This window comes from Sorex fumeus, unplaced genomic scaffold (assembly GCF_029834395.1).
Source record: "Sorex fumeus unplaced genomic scaffold, SorFum_2.1 ptg000111l, whole genome shotgun sequence".
In the NCBI taxonomy this organism is placed as follows: Eukaryota; Metazoa; Chordata; class Mammalia; order Eulipotyphla; family Soricidae; genus Sorex; species Sorex fumeus.
Genome location: NW_026606168.1, coordinates 9,637,529 through 9,646,457, shown reverse-complemented (window position 1 = coordinate 9,646,457; position 8,929 = coordinate 9,637,529). Strand labels below are relative to the sequence as shown.

General features: G+C 49.4%; 1 protein-coding gene across 1 annotated transcript in view; it reads left to right on the top strand.

Annotated features, from left to right (window-relative positions):
• The first annotated feature begins 6,602 nt into the window (after positions 1 to 6,602).
• The window catches only part of LOC130043104 (aromatase), a 72,846-nt gene continuing 70,519 nt past the window's right edge, over positions 6,603 to 8,929 (top strand). Inside the window, exon 1 of the mRNA XM_056135415.1 lies at positions 6,603 to 6,827. The gene's annotated coding sequence lies outside the window, so the exon portion shown is untranslated. The remainder of the gene's footprint in view (positions 6,828 to 8,929) is intronic.

The window sequence follows — 8,929 nt, the reverse complement described above, 5'->3', positions numbered from 1 at the left end:
GATTCCAGGGAAAGGTTAAAATGACTTGTCTGCTCACCTCTAGACTGGGATAGTGTCTCTCTGCCCCTCAAAGAGTGCCAATAGTTAGGACTCTCCACCACAAAGTGTTAGTCTCCACGGGATGCTTGGCACATGCCACCCTCAGCATGTCGCCTATTATCATTGTCCTTATCATCACTGCTCCCTCTGGGACGGGTTAGGAGGTTTGCTTTATTGATTGATTTGAAATTGAAGCAACATTGGTTGACATCATTGCATATGATTCAGGAATATTTTTTAAAACCCTTTTCAGAAGTAAGTTGTCACACTGCACCCATCGTGGGAGGGCTGAGAGTCCCCCATCATTTATATCTTCCACCCTTTGTGTGCTCTAATGCCTCTCCCTGCTGCTGGTAACCTCTGTTCTATAGCCCAAATCCAAGGGTAGTAAGCTTTGGATTGGTTTTGTCTGTTCCCTGGGCTGGAGCGATAGCACAGCATTAGGGCGTTTGCCTTGCACGCAGCCAACATGGCCGACCCGAGTTCGATTCCTCCGCCCCTCTCGGAGAGCCCGGCAAGCTACCGAGAGTTTCTCGCCCGCAGGGCAGAGCCTGGCAAGCCCCCCCTGGTGTATTCGATATGCCAAACACAGTAACAACAAAGTCTCCAATGGAGACGTTACTGGGCCCGCTCGAGCAAATCGATGATCAACAGGAGGGCCTTCACTCACTTACTTGTCTGTTCCCTCAGACAAAGCCCAGGCTCCTGGCTCTAGCCTGCCCCTTCTGATGCATCCATCTAGGACGTATGAGGCAGGATGAATGAGGGTTTTTTTTTTTTTCTGTTGGAATCATCCTCAGCTGACTTGGAGTCGTCCACCACCTCTCATCCCTCTCAAAGCCTCTTGACTAGAAAATTTTGCTTCAGGAAAGGTCTCGGGATTTATAAAAGAATCAGACAGAATTGTCCGAATGGATACAAGGCAGCTGTATTCCCTTCCCGGAATTTCTCATCAACTGCCCTGGGCGGCCTGCTCCAAGCTGACACCCTGACAAGTCTGTAGAAAGAAAGACTATTGGGAAACGCTGAATGGGGCAAAGGTGCCTTGAATGGCATCAGCAGGAAAACAATTTCTGTCTTTTACTCATCCTCAAAGTGTGCAGTGCCCCTTGGTATTGGGTGGGGGGGCGGGTTTGCATATGAGGAGGTGTTGGCAGAGGGGGTTTCAAACAAGCCTAGGCTTCCAAATTGATGTGCTGAGTGACGTCAAGACATTCTTTGTGTATCCTGTTGGGTGGAGACTGTACTGCAGATGGGAACCCAGCTTGGGTGGGGGGGCAGGGGGAGAAAAACCAAGTGACCGAAGACAGTAGTTCGGTAGTGGGCTCGTTGGCCTTCAGTTGAGCCCTCTCGCTCAGGGGTTTGTGTGTGCCTCAGGCTCGAGGGGTGCTGTACAGAGGGAGAGGGGGTAGGAGGGGAGGGTATGAGGCTGCAGGGTGATGAGGTGGGGGACAATCTGTCCAGGGGGAGAGAGGAGGAAGGAGGCAGGCAAGATGGACTGGACAATGGACAATTTGGCTCTGTCCAATTCTGTTGTGAAGATCAAGCTGGCAGCTTGTCTTGTGATTGATTCTGGGTGTAATACCCTCCGCCCTGCCCCCCCCCCCCCCCCACTTTCCCTGAGGAGTAAAGTGTCCTCGAGTTAGTTGATGGCAGAATGAATGTGCTCCTCCTGGCCACATCAGTGAATAACCTCCATTTCCGGGGGCCCGTGAAAATCTCAAGAGGGAGGAGATGCTTGGCTTTTGTTTGTTCCCAAGTCCCATCGCCCCCACAGCATCTCCCCGCCCCTCCCCCACACACACATCATGTTGGTGTCTCCCACTCCAGTCATCTCTGAGCGAAAGTTACTGAATGGATGGGCACGATTGATACCTGAAGATCAGAGGCACTGGCTTGGGGTAAATCCCCAGCTGTGAGGAGGGTCAACCAGCGTCAGAGAGTCCAGTAAAGGAGGACATCATGGTTTTTTCTCCAAGAAAAGCGGGGAAGTTGGACTGGGTGGTGGAACCCATCAGGCTGAGATCTTGCTGTTTGGTTAATTAGCGTGCAATTGTCTGTCCACAGCTCAGTGCCTTGAAGGTCTGGGAACAGCTCACTCAGTTTGGCCACACGTGGTATTGGGGCAGTCCACACAGCAGAGCAAGACGTGATATTGGGGCCCTCCTAGAGGGCAGCGGGGTGGGAGGTGGCTATAGCGTAGCGACTCCCTGCTCCCCAAGGCAGGCCAGAGTGTGGTTTCCACGAGTGCTTGGTGTGGGTGAAAGCCAGGGTGGAGGATGAGCAGGAGAAGAAAGACAGCAGTCGGGGGCGGCCTCTCCCACCTGTCTGTGGGTGGGGGCTGGAGGAGGCCTGGTCACAGGAAGGATATCAGAAGGGTCTCAGTACTGGGCCAGGTTTGGCCTGTGGTTTCAGGTTCAAAATGTAGGACCTGCAGGGCTTATGCGTGGACACATGCACAGACACATATGCATGTGGACATGTGTGTGTGTGTGTGTGTGTGCGCGCGTGTATATATACACAGGCAGGCCTACAGAGCTGGAATGCCCTGGACAGGGGAGCCTAGGTTTGGAGAGGCTTATTATTCCCTCTTTGGATGAAGGGGGGCTGTGTTGTGTGCAGAGGAGAGCATGGTATGTAGTAGTGGCCTGACCTTATCTTCGAAAGGGTGACCCAAGTCCAGGAGAAGAAAGTGGGATCAGCAAAGGGTCACTGAGTCACGTGTCCTTAGGTCCTGTGGTCCGCTCTGCATCGGCTCTGGTCCCAGGGGCATGGTCGCCACCAGCTTCCCGTCTAGAGAGACCCCAGGAGAGCAGCAACGAGGCTGCACTTCCTGCAGCCAGGAGGTCCTCTGCCCTACTTAGCTCGAACCTCCTCCTCAAGCTGCCCATGATTTCAGTTTAAGGTGGCTCTGGGAGTTGGGGCTGACCCCGTCCCCCACCCCTTCCTCACCCCAACCACATCCTCCTTTGTTGCTCCCTTGCATCTGGCACCTCCAGAAGTAACTCTTTGCCTGGGCTACCAGTTTGGGGGGAAAGCAACCTTGTTTGGTCCCAACGGAGCTTTGTAGTAACTGACTAAGGTGCACACAGGTCCTGTTTTCTGGAGGGCCTGGCATTTGAGAGAAGATAGCTTCCTTTCTCCCAAGGCAGGGCAGGGCAGGGGGGGAGGGGCTGCTGCCCACCTTCTCTGGGAACAACTGCCTGGAGAAGTAGGCATAGAGAGGGCGGGTGCCTATCCTGGAACTGGCCCAGCCAAGGCGGGTGCCCTGCTGTCACCTCTGAGCTCCTGGGAAGCCTGTGTGAGCCTTTCTAGAAATGTCTTGGGTTCTTGAGCAGAAGAGGGACCGCCAGGGGAGTTAACTGGCAGCTGGGGGGCCAGCAGGCTAGCAAGAAATAGAAAGAGGATTTTAGGGTGCCCATGCGGAGTGGCATCAGGGGTGCTGGCCTCCCCACCAGGAGACCCCTGCTGCTACAGAGAAGTCTTGGGTCTGAATGCCCTGTGCAGCTCTGGGAGTCAGGGGTACGCGGGGTGTGTGCCCAGCTGCTCTTCCTGTTCTTAGCATTGAGAGTTGGAGCTTGTGTGGTCCTGAGAGAGCAGGTTCCTGAGGTGGGGAGTCGGGGCTCTGTGATGGTGGCCCTCAGTGATGGTGGCCCTCAGTGATGGTGGCCGAGGGTCTGACACAGGGCAGGGCCCCATGTGATACTAGGCGCATCTCTTTGATGCCAACAGTTCTATCCATGGCGAACATTTCTTTAACATCTTCAAGGATGGACATCTGCAGGCAGAGAACCCTCAGCCTCCCACCCCTCAACACCCCACCTGTTTTCTGGAACCTCACAGGGAGGCTGCAAGCTGGGGTCCTTTGATGGAAAGCTAATGCAGGTGAAGGTCTGGAGTTGGTCTGGGACAGGTCCAAGTCCCTTCACCTCAGAGGCATGAGGTGACTGAATGGCCGAGGTGGTGCTAGAGACGGAGTCTCCCTCCCACCCCCCAAGCCCATGACCACACGGCAGGGAAGAACCAGATGGGAGGCAGAGGAACTGGGACACGGGACATAGGGACACAGGACATAGGGACACAGGACATAGGCACAGGACCGAATGGCTTTGCTCTCAGAAGCAGGTTAGCAGAGCAGGCTCGCTCCCCAGCCCCACTGCTACAAACAAGTTCTAACCGTCCCAACTGATCCTGATCACAGAGAGTGACACAAATACACAAGGACTGTCATAGCCGTATATGGTTCCCCCGTGTAACCCTGAGTGGGCTTACGGGCTGGCCATTTATTTAACGGAATACCACTCCCCACCCTGGCTCCCCAACATGTGAGCTATTGTTGAAGTGGACAGTTCTGTTGAGTAGACACATCAACATTTCACAGGTACATAAGAGCAGAGGCTGGAACATTTCCCAGAGCCAGCCGCAGGCACCCTTAAAGCATCAAGCATAAAGTCATGAAGTCATGACAGCTTCCTATTCTATTCTGACCTGCTCACACCTTCACTGCCTCCTGTACCCAAAAAGAGCCTAAACTGTCTTAATGTATTCTCACTGGGCACACGTTTGCCTGCCCTTCAGACTGACTTTTGTTCACCAGGGGACCAGAGTTTTGTGAGGGGGACAATTTCTCACATGCCCCTTACATCAGCTTGTTCCAGTATTTCCCTCCTCTGACTTAGAATTTTAACAAAAACATGTAGCAGCACTTTCAGCCCCAAATCCCCATGCATAGTTGTTGAGAGGGAAGAAAGGAAAAGTATGAGGGGGCTTTTGCCTCCAGGAACATACATTTGAGTTCCTGACTTTGCCCCACTTCTTCAACTAGCATTAGGTACTGACCATGGACTCAGAATTGCTTGCTTCTCTTGCTTTTTATTTCTCTAGTTCCTCTCTGTTAGATTCCTTCCCTTTCTGTTGCCAATTCTCTCACTCTCAAGACAAAACCAAACTAAAGAAATCAACAGAGAAATTTGGAGTTGGGGATGTTTGAAGCAGGATTAAGGGAAGAATCAGGCTGGGTGGGTCACCCCGAATTTCTTCTGTGACACTCAGATAGCCTTTTCGGACACTTCCAATGTTCATGTCAGTTGTAGCTAGGGTGGGCAAAGTCACCCCCTCATATCTTTGTGCAATGAATTTGCCATTCATTGCAAGTGAAGTATACTTTCATTTGTAATTTCACTTTATTATGCAAGTAATTAAACTGCTGAGTTTTTAACGAAGCTCCCTCCTGTTTGTGCAGGCTGCGAGTGCATTTTCCTGGCAGACAGCTCTCAGGAGAAACAAAATCAAAAGGATTGGCTTGTGGGGCTTTCACCTACTTTGTAAAATGAATGGCGCTGGGACCATGTCAACCAGGCAGTGAGCAAAGAAGGGAAGGGATTTCTCTCTCCTCCCCTCTAGAGTCCCAAGGCAGCACCTCTCCAGCCTTCTCACTCCACACAGGGGGTCTATCCCAGGAGGCGCTCCCCACCCCCTACCCTCACCCCCCACCAAGCTCAGGCAAGAAGGCAGCTATGATAACAGTAGCACTTTAGAGTCTAGTGGGAATGGGGTGGGACTGGGGGAGAGCTGTGGTGTTCTCTGTTTTGACCTCTCTGCTTCATTTGAAACTTTACGTCTTTGAGCTCTAACTTGCTTGCCTGTTTCTCAGCCAAGCTAAGACCAGAGACACTGCAAAAAAGGAGAGATGGAGGGTACCCAGGGGGACAGGAGGGGTGTGGGGTCGATCTAGCATGATTGTGTCCTCGGTCATCTTCCGATCTGGTTAAAGCTGGAAACACCGATGCTCCTTTGCCTCTTTTAAGAGTCTTCCACACACCAAAATCAATGACTAAATGGCAAAGGGGGGGGGGGGGAATGAGACAGGGCGTGGATCTTCAGTTGTAAGGTCTCCACAACAGGGGAACCAAAAAGACCAAAATGATGCTACAGGCAAATCTCTCCTAATTACCCAAATTGTCCTTTTTCTCTTCCTCTCCTTGCTGGCCCCAGTCCTTGCGTGTGAGCACTCTGGAGAAGAGTGAAGAGCACAGTCCTTGAGAGCCAGACACCCCCGGCCCCCCAGCACACACACCCACACACACACACACACAACCCTGGACCTGGATCAGTGATAACTGCTCGTGCATGAAAAAAGTCTGGCTGGCAGCTGAGATCACGGCACAGATTTTCTGCTCACATTTTCCTGTGCAGCCTTTTCCCTCAGAAAAGACTAAAGTCATGCCACCGTCCCCATGCTTCCATCCTCCAAAATTGCATTCAAGTTTATGGGGGGTGGGGGTGGGTGGGGGGTGGGGGGGGTGGGTGGATATGTTCTGGTGTGGGGGCACACGCGGGAGTCCCCCGCAAGGAGTCCCCAACTTTCCAGAGAGCCTGGTGGCGCTGTGACCCCTCCCGGGGAGCCTGTGGCGTTACTGTCTGTCCACAGGAGTGTACGAATAGATCTTTTCTCCTCCTCATGGTCCGTTTTTCTCTTTGTGATTAGTAATTGGGTTCTTCTGGTACGCGGTGATCCACCGCAGCAGACGAGCATTCAGAGGGCGAGCTGAGATGATAAAATTTGGTTATAATTTATGTTGGCCCCTGACATACATATATATATATATATTTTAATGATTTGGTCTCTAAGCAACTGATCTCTTAGCAACAAGAAGCACCTTTATAAAAGATGGCACACAAAGAGTGATTGCCAGAAAAACCGCCCGGCTCTTAAACAGCCGCGCATCATTAGCAAAACTCTGCGACTCCTTCAAGAGCCTCTCACTACAAGTGACCAGCTGACGCAGGTAACCATGATATTGCACCTTTTTTTTTTCCTGATCAGATGAGAGAGAAATTTCACGCAACTCGTGAAGAGAAAAAGTCTTTGAAATAGATTCTTTGGGAAGGGATTATTAGTTGGTTTGGGCTAACTTTTCATAGCATGCATTCTATTCTATTAACTATTGCTTGATGGGGGTTTTGGTTGTTGTTATTGCTTGTTTTTTTTTTAAACTTGGACATAAATTTTGTGATGGGCGAGACCAGTTGCTTCAAATATTTCATTGACCTGAGGCTAGAAGGGAGAAATAAATCATTTTTTTCCAGACTTTGTTTTCATTGTAAGGGAGATTAAAAAAAATAACTGAAAAAAGCAACACGGGGCAAAAGAGAAGAGAGCTGTTTGTCCCCATCCTAAGGGTGAGCACTGCTGGGGCTGCCAGTGCTGTTTGCTGGTACATGTTTTAACATGTTTTAATGGGACAAAATATCTAAAGGACAGCACTGAATTTACTTGCAAACTTCAGCCTCCAGTATTAATTCCGAGAGCACAGTGATGGTCTTTTGTTGCAAATATTGAAGGACTGTCCTTCCTCTTATATAGCACAGAAGCATTTTCTATAAGCAAAGATTAATTAAAAAAACTAAAAATATAGGGGAAAATTCCAGCCAAGCTTTTCCCAGGTAACCAGGAGTTGAAGATTTAAATTTACCTTTATAGGAAACTGGAGTTGGAGATGAGGAATAATTTTTATTGCATCTGTGCCCCTTCAAATGAGACTGTGTATTTCAAAATCCGTTTGGGGTTGGGGGTACTCAAAAAATGTATAAAGGAATGTTTTACAAGAGCAAAGTGAGAAGCTCTTGAACTGGGCTTGGTGATACTCTTACCTAGAGATAGCACAAATCAAAGAAAATAGGCTTTAGGGGGAAAAATGCAATTCAATAAAGACAAATTGGATCAGCGATGTTTATTTTTAATAAAAGTTGATTGTGTCACTCAATCTTTAAACTATATGCTAACATCTTCTTGGAACTGAAAAAATGGGCTACTTTTTCTATAAACAGAGTTGCAGTGGGTCAAGGTATTTCAAATCCGGACAATAGTAGAAAATCTGGGACTTAGAATTACTCTGCTAAGAAAGGGCTCCTGATCATAACACAATATACCAGACTTGATTTAAAAAGCTGCTTGTGACTTCATTGTTTTTGTTACGGATACTGACTCTAGGCAGGAAAAAAAAATCTGTTTGCCTTACTCAGAAGTTAGTGATAATGTAGATTTTGAGATGAATCACCAAAACTTTTTTTTCCCCCGAGCAAATGTACTATGAAAGCACCAAAAGAATCTGATCGTTCTTTTGAACTCAAGATTTTACACACTTGTAATTACAGCACAGGCTAAGTGATAGTGGCGACTTGTTTGTGGTTTTAAAGTACGTGGGTAAATCAGATGTTTTGGCTGTGTGACTGGAGACATTTCCAGTTTGAAGTGTCTGGTATGCAGGAGAATTAAAAGAAGCCAAGAAGGAGAAACAGTTCTTCTATGAGGGGCAGCTGCGTGGTTTGCAGTGGCTCCTTAGTATTGTCCCAACCCTGTCACTCTCCTCTGAGGCTGGTTCCTTCTTGTGTTTTGTCTACGCACGGCGAGGAAGCAGAAGGCTAACCGCACTGTAGAGCTTGTCATTTTAGCTGTCAAATAAACTGCCTTAGGAAGAGGGAATTAGAGAGGTGCAGGAAATGCTGTGAATAGAGACTTGAGCCCTGCTCGCGGAGACAGGGTTATTTCAGAGGCAGGCACATGGGTGCACGGAGGTATGGCAGGTCAGCAGAAGTCATAAACTGGAGAAAGAGAAACCAGCTCTTGCATCCCTGTGTTCTTCCTGGGAAAAGATGTCATTTTGGTTGGATGAAGGAGGAAGGACAGTCAGAATTCCTATGGAGAGCTTAGAAATCCGATCAGAAATTGGTGGCTCTTTTTTTTTTCCCTCCAATAAATTTCAGGCTGGGCTCGGGGAACAAGGACAGGGTGGGCTGGGGTGAGGGAGTATGTACTAGTGACAAGACAATCTTGCTGCAAGGAGTGGAGTGAGTGGCTCCCCGGGACAAAAAGAGGACCCATTTGCTC